The sequence below is a fragment of the Ochotona princeps genome, chromosome 1 (genome assembly GCF_030435755.1).
Source record: "Ochotona princeps isolate mOchPri1 chromosome 1, mOchPri1.hap1, whole genome shotgun sequence".
In the NCBI taxonomy this organism is placed as follows: Eukaryota; Metazoa; Chordata; class Mammalia; order Lagomorpha; family Ochotonidae; genus Ochotona; species Ochotona princeps.
The window spans coordinates 79,795,498-79,819,726 of NC_080832.1; the positions used below are offsets into that span (position 1 = coordinate 79,795,498).

Here is a 24,229-nt window from a genome sequence, read left to right on the forward strand (position 1 = left end):
CTGTCATGCTAACTCTTACATATCCCTAGCCCTCACCATCCAATTTCATCATCAACCTGCAGGACAGTCTTGCTTCTCAGGATGCTGATTTTATTTCTGTCTTATTGTTCTTACTGTTATGTGCACTAACAGGTTGATAGCATGACTGGCTTTTACCCTCTTGGCTGTTTACAACACATTGAGGGATTGAAATTGCTCCTTCATTTTGGACACAAACTTCTGTTCCATACTTTGAAGGCATGTCTTTTCTTTCCTAGAGGGTATCAAACACTGGATGTTCTTCTACATATGATGGATGAAGATTATTCTGCAAGGGAACCCTGGACAGACTTCTAGATGATAAACACTGCTAGCTCTTTCTGACATTGCTTATTTCAGGTTCTAAGTAGCCAGAATGGTGATGCTCAATCTGCATCACTTCTCTCTACCACAGTTAGTGTTGCCTCTTTATGCTGGGAAATGGACAATATACCGGCTAGGTGTCAAGGGACCAACAAGCTTCTCTCTGACCAGTTGGAGCTGTCTCAGAGAACCTGAGCAAGTCAAGCAGCTGGTTTCTGTGGAGGATGTTAATGCTAAAGCTAAGCCTTATAATAAATGTTTTTCATATGCTATTGCAACTGAACCAGGTAACAAGAATTTCATGTATCTTAGAGGAATTTTATCTTAGAAGAATTTTATGCTTAGTCTTCATTGGGACAATTAATAAAAAAAAATCCTGCTTTCCTAGATCAATCATGAAAATTACCCTTTCACAGCCTACAAAACTCCTAGACAATCACCACTCAATGGCTCTTCTTTTCAAGGACTGTTCTCTGCATTCACAGTACCTTTTATTCCCTCTTTCAGCTTTGCTTTAACTTTTTGCTTTATTTCAATAACACGCCTATGGCTTACATACTCTTCTTTGTCTGCAAGCCTCATTTTTATATGGGCACAAAGCACACAGCCAACGGTGAAAGAATTGTAGACACAGACTCCTGCAACATTAGTCCTATGCTCTAATTGGCTGTAACTTACTTTTGGTAATATTCAGGAGTTTGCAATACAAAAGCCACAATTCTGTGCTAAAAATTCTCAATAGTTCAACAATATACAGTGTATTATAAACAATAATTTTGGTCATCGGTGTTCTTTGTAATCAGATCTATGTATTAAACATTGGTATACATGTCTTGCAACCAGGTAACACCTGATGTCTCTGTGTTAATTCTGTGATTTATTTTTCTTCCAGTATCTTCCTCTTTCTTGAGATTCTGGATCTTTTAAATGAACTATTCTTGATCTACCACAATAAGAATCATCAGGAACACCTTTGGCTTCTCCCATTTCTGGATATGTAGCCATTCGCCTCCCATTTCCATGATCTTGCCTTGAGTATCACACTCAATTATCCTCTACTTCCCTTTTCCATTCACTATTGTAGGTCAGTACTTACAATTTACTTCTCTGATTTCCACTTTCGTCCTTGCTTAGCACCCAAACTTTAAAGAACGCAAATGATCACCCAATCTTCATGTCTTCTCTATCATCGTCTTTTCAAGTTAGGCTATACTCATAGAAACATATTGCTTTCTTAAATACACCATGCCTTTATTTGTACTTTTCTATCTTCCAGCATTCCATTTTACTTTACTGAAATTATACCTTATTTAATATATACCTCAAACTTATTTTTCTTCAGGAAGATTTCATGCATTCCCTCATTTGTTATTCACTTTCTTTCTGAGTTTCTGAGTTTCTGAGTTTTTAGTTGTTTTACTACATAAATATTAAATGTTTTGTTATATTTTATTAATGCCAACTACTTATATTTCTGTCTGTAGCTAAACTGTGACATCCTAAGGGTTCTATTTTCCGTAAGTTTTGTTACCTGGGAAACCACAAATAGATGCCTTATTGGAGAGGACTCTATCATGTGCTTGTCTTTTAAATTCTAGCTCAGACGTCTTCTTGCGATAATAATACACTATGACATAATCCATATTGGGCCATGAGCTAGTCACAAGCTCATTACAATTTCCATTTGAAATTTATAAAACTAATTTGACAAAACTATTATTAAACAAAGTTATTCAATGATTCAATGATACTTGCTGAAAGGTAGAAAGAAGACATAATTTAGGACATCTGGGATAAACTTAGTGACCATATTACTAAGATTTTGCAATGGAAAGAAATAGCCAGGGTTACCTCTGAATAAAGCATGGACAAGCAGGAGTAAAGCAATAAAATAGGGGGTATTTAGTGGGTAGAAAGTTACTAAAGAAAACATCAGGAATAAGTAAGGGGCAATCCAATTTTTGGTGAAGACAGGACAGAGTATGGCAGAATCACCTCAATAGTGGTGGAGAATGAGGAATTCAATTCTGTTTTTCAAGATAATAAGATAACAACGGTGAGAGTTTCTTGCTCAAATGACTTTGCAATAATCTTGTTATAGCTAGTTGCCAAAAGAAAGTTGGAGATGGGACGAGAAGTTGGTTTTCAAGGCCTTAACCAAAGTTTAACCAAATAGAGTACTTCTCTGTGGCAACTATTCGTTGGCTTTTTGAATTGAATTATTTGTGTGGAAGCTGTTGTGAATTAATTACATTATGGTTAGTAGCATGTCCCATCTTAACCTCCTGGATACCAGTTAGAATGCCTTCCTACTTCAGATGTTGCAAGCAAAAGTGCCTCCAGATAGTGCCAGTTGCTCCTGGAGAACTGCTGGTTTGGGAGGTACCCATTCAAGCTTCTTACTGGGTAGCACAAGTTGGTTCCAAAGAATACAGCTATTGCTGTACTGGCTGAATTGGCAAGACACTGCCCAATTCCCACTTTGATAAAGCTTTTTTCTTTCTGGCATGTTGAGAACTGCAAAAGCTTTTGGCAAAAAAAAAAACAAAAAAAAAAAAAAACAAAAAAAAAACACTTCAAACTGCTGCACTAAGAGATCTAATCTGTTTTTAATGTGATGTTCCTCTTGCAGTTTAAGGCTTAGTCTCTGGCATAACCCAGCTAGCCCCCTTTGAATTCTTCACTGGGAAAGCCCAAGTATGTAAATCAATTTGCTTTTCATTGCAGACAACACCAGAGACTAATCTGTGACTTCCATTTCAGACATTTGTGAAGGAGAGACAGATACAAAAATCTTCCATTTGCTGTTTCACTTCACAGAGAGAAGCAATGGCCAGTGTTGGGCCAGGCACAAGCCAGGAGCCAGGATCCTCAACTGACTCTCCAAAGTTGTTACCAGGGAACTGAATGAACTGGATTGAAAATAAAGCAGCAGGGACAGAAATTAGCTCCCACGTGGGAGTCTGGCATTGCTGCAGGAAGCTTTACCTACTATGCTGGCCTCAAAAAGCATTTACAAGTTCCTGCACATGGCTTAATTGGTTAATCTCCCCCCCTTCAAACACTGGAATACTGTATGGTTGCCAGTCTTGTCCCAGCTGCTCCACTTACTGTCCAGCTCCATGCTTGTCCTGGGAAAGCAGTGGAAAATGGCTCAAAACCTTGGGATCCTGCACCCACACGGGAGACTTGGAACAAGCTCCTGGCTCCTGGTTTAAGATCAGCTCAGCCACTTGGACAGTAAACCAGCAGACGGAAAATCTTTCTGTCTGTAATCTGCCTTTCTGAGGTTTGGGGAAGGTGGCAAAGATCTCACAACTTTACAGTGTCCCTTGGGAAAAATGTGAGACAAAATGAAAAAACAGAGAGAAGAAAACTCACAAAATAGTGAGCAAGTTGTGGAATTTGGAGAAGACTTGGTTAATGAATATGCTCCTAAACTCGGAGATGCCATTTGAGTCATATATGAACAGGTGATGATTGCAGCCCTAGACTATGGTGAGATGAGTTGGCATTGTTTTTTCTTCAAGAGTTAAGAAGACAGTTCCCTGGCAGTCAGTTAGCTGATTAACAGGCATGAGATCTGAAGCCATGGAAAGATATGAGGATGCTGTACAGTTATATGGTGAAAGTTTAGAGGACTTGACTAACACTGCTGCAAGAAAGTGTAAGACTGCCATTTGAAAAGCCCAGGGAAAAATGTGAAGGTCATTCAGGGACTGAATTAGAACCTCGAACAACTTGTCAGAGATCAAGAAGCCTGGCATGAATTAGCAGAACTTTATATTAATGAACATGACTATGCAAAAGCAGCCTTTTGTTTAGAGCAGCTTATGATGATGAATCCACACAACCACTTACACTGTCAGCAGTATGCTGAAATTAAATATGCCTAAGGTGGACTTGAAAATCTGGAACTTTCAAGAAAGTATTTTGCACAAGCATCAACACTAAACAATAGAAATATGAGAGCTTTGTTTGGGCTTCACATGTCGGAAAGTCATATTGCTTCTAATGCCAAAGAGACTGAAAAAATGAAAAAGTACAATATTAGATATGCTAGTTGGGCAGCTATCAAATAAACAGAGCCTATCAGTTTGCAAGTCAAAGTAAGAAGGAAACCAAATACTCCCTAAAGGTAGTTGAAAACATGTTGGAAACATTGCAGTTCCCCAACTTTTAGGTTTCCAAGCTCTGACATTAAATTTCACAACTATACAACTGAACTCACTGGCCTGTGACTAATTTACTAAATGCCTAGTGCCATTTGTATTCTAATGAGGCAGTTACAAAGAATGTGTTTATATAAACCTAAAAATGCTTTTACTGCTAAGAAGAAAGATGGGAGAAATCCATAGAAGGAAGATTTTATTACAAAAAAATTTATTTTCAAAATGTATATTACCATTCTGTATGGCCTGGGATACCCTTCCCCTAGTTTCCACCCCCTGATTAATTTTTTTTCCCATAATGTCACAACTCTTCATAAGAAGTTACAATTCCACCAGTCTGCTGTTTAAGTGTGCCCTGACATTGTAGTGCAGTGTGAGACAGACCGTCATCCCATTGTCTAGACATATCCAACACTTTCGCTGGGAGTCCATCTTTTGCTTGGAAGCAGAGATGCATGTTGCAGTGTATCTTCACATCTGGATATGGTAGTCTCCATGCTCCACCACTATACATTCCAATTTGCATGATGGATTCAGAAGGAAGATTTTAGACTTAATTGATTGAACACAATTATCTCTTCATATCATGTATATATAATTGCTTTCAAATCACAGCCTGATGCAGAAATAAGCTTGTTCAATAAACTAGCATGATTAATTAAATTTGAATATGAAAAAATATTTGCCTTTCCACTATACTAAATTTTAAAATGTATTTACGATTTGTGAATATTTATCTGTTTCTTTGAGATGTACTCCTGTATGCATGTGAGAATTCTTTATGAAAAAGAATGAAATGGAACAAAATGAAAAAAATGCATTTATTTGAAAATTTTTTGCAGAAAATTAGCATCTTTAAATTAAAATTTCCAGAACTTTTCCAAATTTCGTTGGATTTGTGTTTTCCACAACGCAGGTGTCTTTCTCAAAGATGTGAAAAATAAATTTTTACAAATGCAGTCAGGGTGCAGCAGGGAGAGGAAGATACAGCATTGTGGTATTTGTAGTTGATCAAGTCCTATTTGGAACAGTGGATTTTATTAGAATGATGATTAGAGTCCCAAAGTGCTGTGTCTCTATCCTGCCCCCTGCTACCACGCCAGGGAATGCAACAGAAAATCTTTCAAGTGTCAGGGCCTGTTGTTACCCACATGGGAGACAAACAGAATTCCTGGTTCCTGGCTTCAGGATCTGACTTAGTGGTGGACACCTGTGGAAATCTGGGGGTGAAAGAGCAAGTAGAAAATCTCTCTCTCCTTCTCTCTCTATGTCTTTGCCTCTCTGCGTGTGCATGTGTGTATGTGTCTTTCAAATAACTAAATCTTCAAATATACATATCAACAATATTCTTTTTAAAATCAAATATGGTAACCAGGAAATATATAGCTATTTTATCTTATTTTCTGTTATTGATTTGTTATGGGGTGCAGCCAGTGATAGCCAGCACCCATTTTCAATGGGCAAATGGAATGTGGCTGTGTCCCCTACCCTCTGTCCTGAAGGTGGGTTCTAACAGCAATGGAATGTTAATTCCATCCTCAGCCACTCCCCCTGCCCATCTGTGACTGACCTGTCATCTGAGAGGGGACCATACTGCAAACCACTCCCCCACAAGCTCCTTTAAAAGGCTGATGAAGCAGGGGCTCACTCTCTTCCTGTCTGACACAGGACAGGTAATCCCCTGAGCATGGTCCCTGTGTACTGCCTAGATGGGACAATGGAGAAAGCAATATTATTTCTGGTTTATGTGCTGTCACGAGTTCCAGGAGAGGTGAGGCCTGTCAGTAGTGGAATGTGGGCAGAGAATCCAGGGAAAGGTGAATGTCTGCAGCTTTGTAAGTGTGTCCAGGTTATTCGTTGCATGTTTCTTAGGATAACTTTTATTGTTGGAGAAGCTGGAACATAGGTCTTCAGCTTAAAGGATGGACTTAAGGGTAATGACCATTTGTTCCTCTTGGGGTTATGTTTGGTTGGATTAAGTTTGGTTGGATTATGATTGGTTGGATTAAAGTACCCAGTCACTATAATACATCCAACTGAATTCAGGCTATATTTAATCCTCATCATTATTTTAATAGTGTCATGAATTAAAATTTATCCCTTCTATCTTAGTATCTATCTTTGCCTTTAATAGTTCATTGTGTAAAATACCAATAGCTTCATTCCACTTCTGTTTTAACATTCAGAGCAATTGGGAAGAAACAGGTACGAGCCCAAGCCTAAGTATTTGGAATTGTAATTATCTGTCCTTCAAAGTTGTGTCCTTGCTTTTAGTATAGCAAATCTCTTCAACTGTATGATTCTTGCTTCATTCTCTCACTGACTTTCAAATCAGGAAATAAAGGAAGTTAGTTAATCCTCAAAACCCTCCACAGAAACTAAAATCTTACCCCAAATCTTACTTGCATAATCATTTACTTTAACAGAATTTAAGTCCTAGAAGAAATAGTGACTTCAACTCAATGCCTTATAATTCTGTAAGACATCTTTGCTTTGCAGGTATTGTATCGAGTTTGTACTATTTTAATCCAAAGAAAAATATTCTGATTTAGAAGTCTAAGCTTTGGACCCAGCACGGTGGCCTAGTGGTTAAGTCCTTGCCTTGCATGTGCCAGGATTCCATATGGACACTGGTTCCTGTCCTGGTGGCCCTGCTTGCCATCCAGCTCCCTGCCTGTGGCCTGAGAAAGCAATAGAGGACAGCTCAAGACCCTGGGACCCTGCACATGTGTGGGAGACCCGGAAAGGTTTCTGACTCCTGGCTTTGAATTGGCTCAGTGCCGGCTGCTGTGGTGGCTTGGGGAGTCAATCCGTAGACAGAGGATCTTCTCTGTCTCTCCTTCACTCTCTGTGTATCTGACTTTCCAATGAATGTTTTAAAAGTCTAAGCTTTGTAACAGTCTAATGAGAAAGAGAATCTAGGAGAATTACACATTTTTAAGAAACTGCTAATGATCTCAGCACTTCACATGCTGTGTTTACTCAGTCCACTTTGGTTTCTAGGCAAGAAATGCTATTTTGAAGGGATTCCTAAATTGCCTTTAGAAATAATTTTTCTCTGGCTAAAAGGCTTACAAAAATATCTCAATAATGAATACTATTATTTGGGGTACAATTTGCTATTATTCTGGTTTTGCATTGTTTTGTCATTTATGGAATATAAATAGAAGGTTTATTAAAATAGAATTACGAGAAAATCAGGAAATTCTAATTGATACTGTCTAAATCAATTAATTCTGGAGGCTTTGTAGATTGATATATTTGTCCAATAAATGGCAGGCATACAAATTTCATCAAAAACGAAAAATGCTTCAAAAGTGTCACCAACTGTTTTAAGTGTAAATTACGCTTCTGAGGCTTTATCATGCATTAAGTAGTTCACTAAGTATTTACACATTTTCATTGGGAAACCAATTTCAATCTCTTGTTCTTGATTTCTAGTAAACTTCTACACTTAGAAAAAATAGAACACATATTTCACATTTTATCAAATTTTCTTCAAATCTATGACCATCAATCAATATATTGCTCACTTAGGAGTTCCACATTTTGGAATACATATTTCAATAATATTTTGCACCTCTTAAAAGAATTTGTTAATAAAGAATGAAAGAAAAGGGTACTTTGTAGAAGGACATTGTAACCCTAGAAGGTCAGCAAGCACAGGATTACAGTTGATTGGATATCCTTTGTATGAGAACAACTGAATGGATATGTTTTGTGTAACTGATTGGTCATCATTTGTATGAGAACAACTCAGTGGGTACCATTCCTATAACTAAATGGATAGCACTTGTATGAGAACAGCTGAGTGGACAGCATGTGAATGACAACACTTGGCAGAATATACAAAACAAAAGGAGTTCCAAACACAAGTATAGAAACAGTTGATGAATTTTGTTGATAAGCTCAATACCTCCTTCCTTATCCCATATGACCCTCAGTGTATAAAGTCTGATGTCACTATTAATAAACTTAAGCTTTCGGCCATCAGTCAGAGTCCACATTTGTTATAATTGACTCTGTACACCAAGTCCATCTCTGCAGGACCACGACAGTACAAAAAAAAAAAAAAAAAAACACATAATTTGAGGGAATTGCAAAGATTTTAATTATAAATTGAAAATAATCTAGAATTCATTTATCAGTAACATACTTAGGAAATAATGTGGATCTGATCTACAGTCCAGAGGGGATTAAAAAAAGATGCATGTATGTGTATAAATTGTGCCAGCCAGTGTATTAATTTGAAGAGAGCTTTCACAAGTCAGCATTGAAGCTGGGGAGCAATATGTAGTCTTGAGAGACCAGAGGTTTCAGAGATAAGAGACTGACATACAAAATGACAATAGATACAGATGAGTATTATTAGTTTATAGTGTATGCTAAAAAGAATGGATCAAACAACCCTGAAATGCAGATATTTTTATCTTTACAAAAGACTTTCTTGTAGATATCAAGAACTTTTCTAATGGGTCCAAGATAATAGGAATATAAACTAAGCCTAAGTGATACCCTTGTGTTTCTTATAACAGTGAAATAAAACAATTCCATACTATATGACTAATTGTTTCTTAAAACTAGCCTCCATTGAAATGAAAGCATACTTTACAATTGAGGAATTGGGATGTGTGCCACCAGAACCTTTTAAATGTCTGATATAAGTTTATTGACACATCTGAGAATCATTTCCAAACTGATGATATAATTTGAGCCATGTGTCAGGAAAAAATACATTTCTATTATAAATGAAGTTTTTATTTCTCTAGCCATAAAAATATCTTGATAAGTTCATTCAGGAGGAAGTATTTAATCTATTTTATTATATAGCTGTTTTTGAGCTAATTTCTGTAAATAATAAACCCAAAGCTCTTAAGTTCTGCTTACTCTGGTTGTGTGAAAGATATAAACTGTTGACTGTATCAATTCAAAATCAAAATATTCTGAGATTAATTATTTTATATTAAGACACTTTCTAAGTGGTTCATTAAAATAGTTGCATACCTATTTATTTAATTTTGGTGATATCATGTTTTTTCTCCTTTTTATGATATGGTTTTCCATGCTGAAATATAATTCCTCTCTATTATGCATTTGGTGAACACTAGTTAAATATGCTTGAAGGTTTAAAAAGTGACAGGTTGAATGAAACTTAAATGAGTTAACTGTTTATAAAAACCTTGTGGTGAAAAGTGCTAGAGCATTTCTAACTTGAATTTTCACAACTAAAAATGCATTAGTTCAATTAAAAAGTTTCCTTTGAATTTTTGCTGGCTTAAATGACTAAAAACAAAGTAGAATGTTACAATGTTCATCTAATGATGTAAGGAAGTAACATATTTCTTCATTTTATGTACTTTTTAATTGTAGTTAGCAGTTATAAGTAACATAGCTATTTTTCTCCCTTAATGATAGTTTCTTTCAGTCTATGAATTTTAAAACCTGCTAGTGAATCATTACTTAAGAGATGATAAATATAACCAAGAATCTCATAACATTTCATTGAAGACAGGTTTCTGGTAGAATAATTTTTGCCACTTCTTTTGCTTTTTGCATAAGACAATTCAATCTAAAATTTTTGTATATAAAAGACTAAGATGACTAGAAATTTGGAGAGAATTTCATTTTGTATTTAATACAGAAAAGAAATTAATGTGCTAAGAATGGTACAGGGAAGACAGAGTTAGTTGCTTAAATTTTGAGGCAAGGAATTTTAAAAAGTTTAACAGCTTGGGAACAGGTACAATAAACACATTTGTTAATGTATGAGAACAAACCCTAAGATGGAGAGCATATTATTTAAAAATACACAGGATATAAAAAGTAATTACCTGTGATTTTGATTTTTCATTACATTATATCTCAAATTATAGCTTTGAATATTAACAGCCATATATACAACTTTATATTGGTTAATACTCTGTTATTTCTTTTAGAAAATAGTATTCATATTTTTACTAGTTCTATGCTTTATGTATGTATGAATAATGCACATAATTTACTATCATGATTAATTATAAATTAAAACCAATTGTACAAACTATTTTTTACATCTTAGATTATGGCCATATTGATTTTTAAGCATTAGGAAAAATAAAAGTAGTGTGCAGAAAAAATGATTATTTTTTCATTTTTCTTAGGAACAGCAAGAATTCTAAGTTTTTACATTGTGTAATTTATTGAGAAGTCTTCAAATATATCAAATAAGAATGTTAGCCTAGCAAAACAGAAAAAAACAAGCATTTTTTATTGTATGTTTCTAAGCTTTGTAACTTAGTGTATGTGCCTCACTTAGAAGAACACCAGAAAACACAACTGAATAGGTGTGACTGTATGCCACTTAAGAAGTCCTTATTGTTAGTGTTTTTATTTAAATAAATAAATAAAAACTTTACAGGGAGATACAACTAAAAGCTTTTTATTAAACTAATCTCAAAAAAATCAAACCATGTGAATGAATCTCTACCACTTACGCTATCAATCAAAATGAAATCATGAGATTGACATGTAGTTGCTGACTCCATTCCTTCTGGATAGTGATTCCCTTCAAATGAGGTGGTTGTGCCAGTTGTTTTTACACCCCAAGCCAGCACACCCTTTAGTTCACACAACCAAACAACGGAAGCTCTCACTGGCTTGTTTCTGAGTCTCTCACTTTTCCGTTATCTATAGTACCCCTAGTTCTCTCTACATTAGATGAAAAGGAACTCCTTTTCCCTTCAAACAGGAGGGAATGGTAATGCATTTATGTGATTGAGCGAAAATGTGAGATTCATGAGTAATTCTGAAGCAGTTATGCTGGCTTTTCATTAAGTATGGCACATTTCTGGCAGCTGCACTGGTTAACAGATCCATCTGCAGCACAACTCTTTCTTCAGGTGCCTGATGGTTGCCTGCTCTATTGCTATGTACACATTTTGAATAATTATGTGCTTACATGTCTCCAAAGATATATTGGTTGTCTGCAAGGCGGGAAATTAAATATGTCTGAAACAGGAATGAAATGCATATAACCATGATAGAATGCTATTTATGCTTTTAATATTTTTTGGCATCTAAAAAAGTTAAAATTGCTTTCATTTATTGAGGACTTAAGCCCTGTTATTTGATACTAGTTCAGTTCTGCCTGTAGTTAAATTATAAATATACTGTGGCCATTCCCACATCATGCAGTCCTTTCATTAAAAACACTCTATGATTTTCAGGCTTGATTTTTGTTTGTTTGATTTGTTTTTATTTGAAAGGCAGATTTATACAGAGAAGAGAAGAGTTAGAAGAAGAAGGAGGAGAAGGAGTAGAAGAAGAGAAATTGAGAGTGAGAGAGAGGCACTCTCCATCTGCTGGTTCACTCCCCAAACGGCTGCAATAGCTGATGTTGAGCTGATTGAAACCAGTAGTAAGGAGCTACTCTCTGGTCTCCTATGTGGTTGCAGGTGCCCAAGGTTGCTGCCTCAGACCTTAAGCAAGGGCTGCATCTTAAGCATGAAGCAGCTGGTATCCAAACCAGTGCCCATATGGGATGACTGTGCTGACAGGCAGAGGATTAGAATGCTGAGCCTCTGTGCCAACCCCTGCACTTAATTTTTCAAAGTGCAGTTTAAACCACACTTCTTTGAGGCTGTCATTGAATACTTTAGTCACTACTTTTCTTTCCTCTTAGACTTTATGGCAGACACTTTGCCAGTTGGCTTTTGTTCATTTTCACTCAGACTCTTAAAGCTTTTGGGTTTTGCTGAACACACTTTCTCTCCAATAATCCTTAATATTGGCTTTAATATTGCTCTAAAAATACATGCTGCTAATGATTGAACTGTGCAGGCAGATGGCCTTCCTTCATTCATAAGCACAAATGTGTTTAAGAATCATTATCCTCTCAATGGTACATTTGCACCCAAGAATGAAAGGGAGGTTTTTCTCAAGCCCACTGTATTATGAGCCTGCCTTTCAAGTTCTACAAATTGGAGACAAGAGCATTCCATTGGTTTAGCTAATTTGAAATATGATTTATGTAAATGTATCAAATTTTGAAAAATACATCAATATAAATACGCTTAAAAGTGGTATCCATTGCTAAACATATTTCTCCTTTCATTATTACTTATTTGCATTAATTTTGTTTACACATGAAATTAGCATTTTTTGGTATGTGGGGTTATCAGTTCTCTTTTATTAAGACATAGTTCAAAGGAAAACATTAGGAATTCTAAAATCTTAGTGTTAATGAAAAGATGTGATTTTTTAAAAAAACAGATTCCTAGCTCCACCCAGCTGCTAATATCTGGCAGCTAGGTGAGTTTGGGAGGGGTTCGGGCCTTGGGATTCGGGGGCAACTGCCGCTCCTCACAGTGTGGCGGCTGTGGGGGGTGCCCCTGCCGGGTCAGACCCAATGCTGGGGTCTCACGCCAAAGACACTGCCGCAAGGCAGTGAACGAGTTCTCGGCCTCATCCAGGACCCAAGAGAGCTCATTCCTCGGGTAAGTGCGCCATGAGGGAACTTGGGAACTGGCTTAAAATTCCTAGCTCCACCCAGCTGCTAATATCTGGCAGCTAGGTGAGTTTGGGAGGGGTTCGGGCCTTGGGATTCGGGGGCAACTGCCACTCCTCACAGTGTGGCGGCTGTGGGGGGTGCCCCTGCCGGGTCGGACCCAATGCTGGGGTCTCACGCCAAATACACTGCCGCAAGGCAGTGAACGAGTCCTTGGCCTCATCCAGGACCCAAGAGAGCTCATTCCTTGGGTAAGTGCGCCATGAGGGAACTTGGGAACTGGCTTAAAATTCCTAGCTCCACCCAGCTGCTAATATCTGGCAGCTAGGTGAGTTTGGGAGGGGTTCGGGCCTTGGGATTCGGGGGCAACTGCCACTCCTCACAGTGTGGCGGCTGTGGGGGGTGCCCCTGCCGGGTCGGACCCAATGCTGGGGGCTCACGACAAAGACACTGCCGCAAGGCAGTGAACGAGTTCTCGGCCTCACCCAGAGTGGCCAGTGCACCATGTGGTGCCAGGTTTGCCTGCTGGCCGCCCGGCCGGGAAGCTCTGGGGTAATGGATGTCCGAATTGCTGCTTAGATAGCTCTAGGGTGATCCCACTGTTTCTGGGTTCTGAGTCAATCCTAAAGATTCCCAACGCCAGTGGCTCTTCTTTTGGAGAAGTTCTAATCACTCAATAATGCTGAGCTTTCAACACCTATAATGCAGAAGATAACCCCCAGATTGTCTAGCAGGATATTTTTTTGCCTGACATGATGGTTCAGGAGACTGGTCACATTAGGCAGGTCCATAATTTTAACTAGCACTCTAGAACCTTATCCTGGGCTGGACTCTGTGCAGGATGTGTGGGCCACACCATGTAGAAAGTTTGGCCCCACTGGTAAACCTAAATTTTAGGTGGTTATGGACTAAGCTAGGTGTGACCAAGGAGCCTGCCATCAATCACAGGTAAAGGGATCCGCCATAGACTGGACTGGGCAAGGCAGCAGCACCCAAATGTGCATCCTGAATAGGTTGTGGGGTGGGCCGGGCTGCAACATTCACCAGCTCATACAAGGCCAAATGGGAGGCCAGAGTACACCGGGTACTGGCCTAAAAACCAATGGCATGTATGTAAACTGGGTTTGGGAGTGGATCAAGTGGAGGTACTTGGGAAGCTCCCCTGGTGAGTCATAGCTCTCGCTGGTGAACACGCCGTCCAGATCTGGGGGTCGGACAAGCAGGGCATAGTAGCCCCAAAATGTGTAAATTGGTAATGGAACGTAATGTACTGGGCAGGACTGAGCAAACCTTTGTTTACAAGCAAAACTAGAAACCAGCATGGAACACAGGTCATACCGAGCTAGGCTCTTGCACCTGCTGGTCCTCAGAGCAACCACGGACAGCTGCATGATTTACAGCTAGGAACAAGCCCAATTGGGGAGGTAACGGGACACCCTAACTAGGTTGAGGTTCCCACCAAGGGGCGTATGTGCTAGAATTGGGGCTGCGTTCTATCTAGGAAACAGTTGCAGTCACCCGAGGCACTAGTGTGGGCTGGGATTGGATGCACCAGGCCAGTTCAGACCCCAACACCATCTGGTGTCATGGAGAACCAGGGGGTAGATGTGGGACTGACTAGGCTGGGTCTCAACCCCCTACTGAGCCATGTGTGAGCTGTATGTGGGTATGGACGAGCCATGGCCGGGCTGAAACATCCAACAACAAGAACCAGAATGGGGTGAAAGCCAGCCAGGAAAAGCCACTGTTCCTGCTAGGACAGGACGTGAACTGAGTTGGGTTGGCTCAAGGACCCCCTGGCATGCGCAAAACCTGCCATTGGGAGGGGTTCTGATGGAGGAGCCTGGGCAACTCCTCTGGCAGGACACAGTCCCTGCAGGTAAGCGCAAGAAGCATGATAGGAAACAGTCCAGAATAGGCCATGGAAAGTTTCCCACTGGCACACATTCAGCATGGGTCAGGAGCAGACCAGGCTCAATCAGTCCATATCACCCACTGGCAAATCCGATCACCAGATCAGAGTGTGGGATGAGCCGGGTTTGGTCGCGACAAAACCAGTACACATTATGGAATGCCAGGGCGTGGTTGCCTGTACTGGATATGAATGCAGCACCCAACCAGCACAAGTGAGATCCAGGAAGGAAGGGAGGGGCAGAACTGGCGGGGGAATTAAAGGGCTGGTTCCCTCGCCGGACAGCTACTTCCACCGGAGAGCTTGGGCTGGGATAGAGACAGACTAGACTATGCAAGGCTATAACACCTGTGCACTGCATGTGGAATAGATCAGGGAAAAGCCAGGCTGGGCTGATTATTCCTGCTGGTGCAAGCATAAATTAGAGTGGGTGAGGGATGTTTGGGCATAGCCGCAGAAGCTGGCACTGGGGACTAATTCTGTCAAGTCAAATCACAGAACCACCTAAAGAGTGCATAAACCGGGACAGAGAGACCTGGGAGGGAAAAAGTGGGTTCCCCCTTCTTGGGTCACTATTCCCGTGGGAGGGCATGAAGACTGGGATGGGGGCTGGGATGGCTAGATAGAGAGGGACTCAACAACACCCGTGAGGGCTGGATGGTTGAGTTGGTTAGATAGAACTAAGCTTTAATACCCATTGACACGTACAAGAGCCAAATGGGATAGGGGACAGACTGGTCTTCTGCTACACACACTGGCAAACCAGGGTAGGGGGCGGGCTTGGTGGGGGTTATTGTGGGTCGCCCCGACTAGGCTGCAGCTCCCACTGGTTTGTGTGAGGGCCGAGTACGTGCTGGGCAGAACCAGACTGGACTGCAACACCCATTGGTTCCAGTGCAACTCGGGACTGAAAACAGAACCAACCCAGCAATTGCAACCACCAGCTGATCGGGGGTGATGGACTGTGCCGGGCCCTGTGCTTGCTAGAACATACAAGAAACTAATCTGGGAATACCTCAAAGTTTCTTTGGAGATCTCCCTAATCGAACTGCTGGACTCAGAACTCTAATCAAGAAAAGACAGAAGACAGAGCAGATCAATCATTCATCTCAGCTATATGTTGGCAGCGATATATGGGGCAAACGGAGACTTTATGATGGACCATATCAATCAGTGGACGACCTCATCGAGCGAAACTGGCAGCGATTCATAACCGGAGAACTATTAAAACCACTTGAGCACATATCTCAGAGCATGCCCCACATCCGGGACTCGGGGTGGGTGGGAAACCGGGTGGGAAACCGGGTGGGGCTTCCCCCTCAATATCCCCCTTTACCTCAGATACAAGATGGAAACAATGTGGACATAATAGTAGTACCCACTTCCCTATCCCCCTGAACCTTTTTTTTTTTCCTTTTCTTTTTCTTTCTTTAACTGTAATTAACTATGTAAAGATTGTCAACAACACAATAAAATAGATTAAAAAAAAAAAAAAAAAAGAACTAAGCTTTAATACCCATTGACAAGTGCCAGAGCCAAATGGGATGTGGGACAGACTGGTCTTCTGCTACACATACTGGCAAACCAGGGGCAGGCCGGGTGAGGGTTATCGTGGGTCGCCCCAACTAGGCTGCAGCTCCCACTGGTTTGTGTGAGGGCCGAGTACGTGCTGGGCAGAACCAGACTGGACTGCAGCACCCATTGGTTCCAGTGCAACTCTGGACTGAAAACAGAACCAACCCAGCAATTGCAACCACCAGCTGATCGGGGTGATGGACTGTGCCGGGCCCTGTGCTTGCTAGAACATGCAAGAAACTAGTCTGGGAATACCTCAAAGTTTCTTTGGAGATCTCCCCAATCGAACTGCTGGACTCAGAACTCTAACCAAGAAAAGACAGAAGACAGAGCAGATCAATCATTCATCTCAGCTACATGTTAGCAGCAAAAAATGGGGCAAACGGAGACTTTATGATGGACCATATCAATCAGTGGACGACCTCATCGAGCGAAACTGGCAGCGATTCACAACTGGAGAACTATTAACACCACTCGAGCACATATCTCAGAGCATGCCCCACATCCGGGACTCGGGGTGGGCGGGAAACTGGGTGGGGCTTCTCCCTCAATATCCTCCTTTACCTCGGATACAAGATGGAAACAATATGGACATAATAGTATATCCACTTCCCTATCTCCCTGAACCTTTTTTTTTTCTTTTTCTTTCTTTAACTGTAATTAACTATGAAAAGATTGTCAACAACAACACAATAAAATAGATTATAAAAATAAATAAATAAATAAGTAAATAACATTTATTTATTTGTATTGGAAAGGCAGATTTTACAGAGAGAAGGAGAGATAGAGAAGATTTTCCATTAGCTGGTTCATCCCTGAATAGCTGCAATTGTTGGGGTTGAATTGCTCCAAAGCTGGAAGTCAATATCTTCTTCTGGGTGTCCCACATACCTGCAGGGTCCCATGGTCCTTGGCCATCATCCACTGCTGTCCTAGGCTGCAGGTAGAGAGCTAGATCTGAAGTGGAGTAGCTGGGACATGAACTCATACCAATAGGGAATTCTGACACCACGCCACAGAGGATTAGCCAGCTGCACCACTGTGCACTGTTTAGTGCCAAAAATGTGTTGTTGTTGTTGTTGTTGCTGTTGTTTAAATATGTCCTTATATGTAAGGCAGACTGACATGGAGAGATAATAATTGACAGAGAGAAATGTTTCCATCAACTAGATATCAGTCAGTCTGAATCCAGAAGTGACAAATGCCACCCTGGTTTCCCACATAGTGAAAGGGGTCCCTGTACTTGAATCATTTTCTACCGCTTTGCTAGGCACATTTTCTGCAGGCTGGATAGGAGACAGATCAGCTGGGACTCTAAGAAAAACGTTAATATGAGTTGCTGGTGTCACAAGTATGTGGTGTCTTAACTTGTCGTGCTACAACACCACTCCACATGTGGTTTTTAGAAAAGGGCTTCTTGCTTGATTAATTATTAAGCGCTTTATTACATCTTACTTAATGTTCATACTTCCTACTACATAAAACAATATTAGTCTTTCACATGCTTCGCTTCAGGTCCAGCTCGCTGCTTGTGGCCTGGGAAAGCAGCTGAGAATGGCTGCTCCTTGTGGGAGACACAGAAGAAGCTCCTGGCTGCTGGCTTCAGATTAGCTTGGCACCCACAGTTACATTTGGGGAATAAACCAACAGGTAAAAGAGGTCTTTCTCTCTGTGTGTCCCTCTCTCTTTGTGTAACTGACTTTTTTTTTTTAAAGATTTAATATTGTTATTGGAAGGCAGATATACAGAAAGAAGGAGACACAGAGAGCAGAGAGAATAATCTTCCACCTGCTGGTTAACTTCCCAAGTCACCGCAATTGCTAGAGCTAAGCCAATCTGAAGTTAGCTGCCAAGGAACCTCCTCCGGGTCTCCTACGCATGCTCATGGTCCCAAGGCTTTGGGTCGTCCTCAGTTGCTTTCACAGAGAACAAGTAGGGAGGTGGATGGAAAGTAGAGCAGCCAGGGAATAAGGGAGCCCATCTTGGATCTTCCTGCATGCAAGGTGAGGACATCAGCCACTAGGCTGTTGCACTGGGCCTTCTTAACTGACTTTTAGGTAAAATGCATACATTTTTTAAACAATAAATAAACAATTTATATTCTGGGTGAACATGTACTCATTTACTAAAGATATTCAGAGTCAAATTGTTGTTTGGACTTATTATTTACAAAGGAACGAATGAATTTAAAAATATCTCAAGTCATTTAACTCCTTCAGATTTTCTCTATTTTCTTTTATAGGAAAGATTGAGGGTTCTGCCATTTTCTTTTTACAGTGTAGATATCAACTTTGAATCTTCATTTTTGGAATCATAGAGTAGCAGAATAGACTACCAGGTCTGTCATTTCACAGTGTAACAGATGATAACAGAGTTTGATGCCCATTACTAATATTCCTGCCACTAAAGATATCAAAACATAAATCAAAATTAAGTAAAAATAATAATTAAAAGACATGAGTAACCTGGGTTAGAAAAACGACCTTATGCTGAGGTAAGGGATTTTCATATTATGATTGGTTATGAAGTATTTACTGATATTCAATATAAATTAAAACATTTGTCATGGCATGGGCAATTTTTGAATCTGAACTAACCAAAAGAAAAATTTTGCCAGTGTAAACAAAATCTGAGTTTCAGCCTTGCATTATTTCCCGGCTGTAGACTGTCATAACACACGCCTATACTCACTGCTTCCGATAAGTTACTTATGCAGGTGTCATATTTCCAACTCAGACTCCTTTTCTTATATTACAGCCATTATGTTCAACTACTTAGATAACATCTTGAATGTGTCAAACATCTCAAACAGCGTGTCAAAATAAATTTGGGGTCCAATCTCTGATATTCAATCGGTGTGATCTTTTGCTCAGTAAACAACACAAACATATATTTAACTATGCACATCATACACTCAGAAGTTATTTGCCTTTCAACCCAGTATCCCATTTTTAATCAAATCAGATCATGGTTCGCTTATAAATATCATATAAACCCATTACCTCACTTCCGTCTCATCTCCACCATTTCAGCACCTTAATATATTTATGTTTCATGATATCCAGTTGAACCCATCTTGTAATTCTCTAAATGCCTAAAAGTCAGATTGGTCTATTTTGTTGAAAAAGAATTCTGATGATATTACAGCCAACGTGTAAAAATTATAGCAGGATAATATTTTCCTGTGCTTCATTCTACATTTGGTCTTTGTTCTTTGGGTCAAAGGTAGCATTTATAATTCAATGCCTCCCTACTGGACATACCAGTGATGACTGTGAGAGAGAAATGCTCATTGCAATCCTGACAGAGACTCAGGATCATTCCTCACCATTTGGAGATAAGGATGAGAGGACCTGCCATACCCAAAGCCAAGTAACTGGTTTTGTGAAGGATCTTGATGTCATGTGTGAGTCTTTGTAATTATGTATTGTCTATTCTGTTCTGACTTAGGTAATGAGTTGTATTCATGCAATGGGAGATTTCATATGTTTTTTGTTGTCTTTATTGGGTAACAAACCAAAATTTTTCCTCTCTCAGTTCAATCATGAGAGTGTCTCCTGTTTACAACTTTCAGAACTCATGCACAGTTAGCTCTCAGGGGGTATCTTCTTAAGGGAGTCCCTTAAGCATTGCTGGGAGTTTTCTTCAATCCATCTCTATCTCTGTTTTGTTCTCCTCTGCCTCTTCCTCCTCTATCTTTATTGGATGTCTGTTTGTGCTTTAATGTCTCTGCATTCTCCCAATGTACTACTTCTGCTTTACACATCTCTCACTGTCTATCCTATACTTATTTTTCATGCAGTTGTGATGTGAAATGGTAGAGAAAAAGAATTGTAATAGCTAGACTCCTTCAACAATAGCATGTATAAGTTAATGATGAAAAAAACTGGGGAATCGTTAATTTCCTTATGCACAGCTAATAGTAGTTAATTCCTGAAAAGTAGATGCAAATCTGTCTTAGGATATAAGGAAATATTGCACTGACTGAAGGACAGTTCGTTGATCATAATCAGTAAAAATGAATAATGATAAAGTATTCGCAATCCAGCCAAGTGGAATTAAAAGAGGCAGTAAAGTGAGGTACTAAAAATTATAGAAATATCATCTATGCTCCACTACTTATTTTGTTGTCTGAAATGTATGTGTGATTTAGATGGCTTCCTACTGCTCTTAGGAAGAAAAGGAAATTCCTCAACATGGCCAATGAGACCCTTCATGACTCTGACTCAGCTTTCCTCTTCTCTGAACAATTTGCTTATCACCATTCTCATTTCATTCACTGCTCCATTCACATTAGATTGCTGTTAACTGTTCACTATGGCCTAACATTTGCTACTGTAGGACCCGCACACATTTGCTTATTTTACTCTGCTCTCTGCATTTATTTAACTTGTATATTTTAGTTTCATCTTATTTTTAATTGACATATAATTGCTCTCACATTTATGGAGTATAATATGAGGTATAATCATCAAACAGGGTAACTACATACCCTTCACCTCATATACTTATCATTTATCTTTAGAAAGAACATTGAAAATCCTCTTCTTGAGCTGTTTTTAACCATTGTTACCATATGATGTAGTACAACAGCAGAACTTATTACTCTTATCTAAATGTAATTTTGTAGTGTTTGCTTGACCAATCTTTTTATACTTTTCTCTGCACTGTATCTTCCCACCCCACTTTCTGGTAACTACAATTTTACTCTATACTTCTTTGAGTTCGGTTTCTTTCAGATTTCCGTTGTGAGGGCGATTGTGTGATCATTGTTTCTAGATCCTTGTCTTCTTTCAATTAACACAAAGCCCCCCAGGAGTATCCATGTTTGAACACTGATGCTTGCTTCTCTTATACATGACTAGTATATATGGCACATATTCTTCATTCATTCATTCATTGGTGGATGCTGCAATTGGTTCCTCAGATCAGCACTGTGACTAGTGTAGCCATAAGGAAGAGAATACAGATATTTCTCTCATATACTGATGTCCTTTCCTTGGAATATATACTCAGTAGTGGAAATACTGGATTATATAAAAGCTCTATTTTCAATCATTTGCAGGGAACCCACGCTGTTTTCCATAATGGATGTAATAAGTTTCTTTCTCACCAAATGTATAAGAGTATCCCTTTAATCCTTACTAATGTTAATCTTCTGTATTTTTGGTTATAATCATTAGAATGAGATGAGATAATATTTCAATGTGATCTTTATTCTTATTTTTCTGATGATTTTCTTACTGAGCATTACGTGGCTGTTTGTATGTCTTCATGGTAGAAATGCATTTTCAGGTCATTGGTACATTAAAAAAGTATTCAGTTATAAGTATTCAGTTATAAAATACAGAGATAGATAGATGGAGACATTGATAGGGATAGAAGGTTCTGTTGCATTGGTTCACTTTCCCCAGATGCCCACAATGGCCTTCATTTGGAGCCAACACCAGGAACAGGGGCCCAATACAGGTCTCTGGCATGGATTGTATGGTATCCAGTTACGTTTATCAAATCTGTAGATTGTTTTTGGTAATATGGACATTTCATGGGATATTTTCCCCTTACGTGTCCTCTTCAACTTAATTTGGCAATGTTTTATAGTTTTCGTTGTAAAAGCCTCTCTCCTCCATACTTAAATTTATTGCTGGTTTTAATAGCTACTGTAATGGGGATTGTGTCTTGATTCCTTTGAGAGAAAGTTCATTATTGGCATATGGAGGCGCTGTTGATTCCTACATGTCGACTTTCTATTATACATTAAGTACTGAATTTGTTCATTGAACTCTCTACTGAATTTGAATACCTATCTGTAACTTTACTGAGTAAATCGTAACCATTCTTTCATGAAAAATATAAGGAAGATATTGTCTTAAGAAAACAAGGGAAACTTGATTTCCTGATTCCCAGTTGGGATGGTTTTTCTTTCTTTCCCTTGCTTAATTGCTCTGCCCAATGCTTCTTATACTGTCTTTAATAAAATTAGTGAAAGTGAGCTACCTTGTATTTTTCCTGCTTAGACAGAAAAATAATTCAAACTTTCATATTTTTATGTTATATTAGCCGTGGGTTTGACATATAAATTTTGTTGTATTGAAATACATGCTTTCTATACATAATATATTGAGAACTTTAATCACAAATGCATGTGAATTTTATCAAACACGTTCTCTGTTTATTGAGATAATTATATATTTCCTCATTCATTTTGTTAATGTGATAAATCATATTAACTTTTGCATATGTCCAATGGGACTTTAATTGCTGGATTTAATCCCATTTGATCATAGTGAATGCTTGTTTGGAAGTGACATTTGGTTTCCCAGTATTTTCTTGAGGATTTTTACAGTTCTGCATATTAGAGATATTGTCTTATGGTGTTCATTTGTAGTTATGTTATTGGTTGGTTTGGAGATTAGAGCTGTGCTTGTCTCACAGAATGAATTACATTAAAATCCTTTCCAATTCATTTTTTAAAAAATAGTGTGATAAGAATTGGAATCTAGGCTTCTTTAAAATGTTTATATGTTAGCTAAAGCAACTACTTCAGGGAAGCCTTATTCCTCCCTGAGCAGAGAGCATCATCTTACACTATGGTACAAGGATGCAGCTCTGTGGCAACCAGAAGCCTCTCCTTCTCAGCAGTGGTTACAGTAGCAGTTTAACAATTTTGTTTGTTTGGGCCATTGAGTAATATTTATGCTCTTCATAGATTCTAAGCTCTACACATATATGGGTCATGTCTGCTATACTTGAACTTTTGCTTTCATTACATATGTAGCATTACACTGGCACATGGTAATTACTGTCCTTGGCAAATATCTGTTTAAGTGACAATTAGTTAAAGGATCCATAGGAACTTGGGGAAAGATTATTTTCTTCAGGCATTTACATTTGAGGGAAACTTCAGATGTCACACAACAAATGATTATACATCTTATGAAGAATGAAAACAGCCTGGAGAGTGTGCCTGTGGGAAGCCTTTCTTTCTCTGAAGATGCCCTCCTCATCCCCCCTCCACCTTTTTTTGTTAATAGTTTCCCATGAAGTGTTAACTCTATACTTGCCTTGGGGCTGCCTGGCTGTTGGATTTTTTTGTTAAACTCCTTGGGGGCTTTCCTCTTATTCTGGCCCATATTTGTTGTGGTAGTGTGTTGCTCTGGGCTAAGACCATGATTCTTGGTCTGCCTAGAGGAGGCACTGTGCAACCCTCTGCGGCACTCTCCTTTTCCTTTCTGCTGTCTTTGTCCTCACATGTTCACTGCATTGCTGTTGGCATTTCAATTCCTAAGATGTGTCCACTGATGCTTATGAATTCTTGCGGCAGTTTTGTGGAGAAGAAATACAAGGCTAAGTTTGAGATGTATTAAAGCAATTGTGGGACAAGGAAACACTGGAGTACAGCACTATTCTCAAGTGTGCCCTAACTTAGAATGTACCAGTCAACTAAAAGTCAGATTAATAAACATAGAGTGACTTGCTGTTTATTCAAAAATCTTAGGAAAAATAACCACACTGAATGATAGAACCAATAGGGTTATTAATATTTTGGTGGCTAATAAGGTTTCTGGTAAAGTTGGCCATGCAATGTTTCACATAATTAAACACTAGTGTGAAAACAAAGAAAAAGCAATGAATTGACAATGGACACCAGCAGAGAGAAGAAGGGAATTAAGCATGAGGCTAATCAGCGCATGACTTTTAATTTGCAGGATATTTTGACACTTAAGAGATTTTGTTGGAATT

The 24,229-nt window shown here is 39.1% G+C and overlaps 1 pseudogene; it reads left to right on the forward strand.

Annotated features, from left to right (window-relative positions):
• The window catches only part of LOC101517548 (ER membrane protein complex subunit 2-like), a 95,726-nt pseudogene extending 91,201 nt beyond the window's left edge, over nt 1-4,525 (forward strand).
• Nucleotides 4,526-24,229: the final 19,704 nt, after the last annotated feature.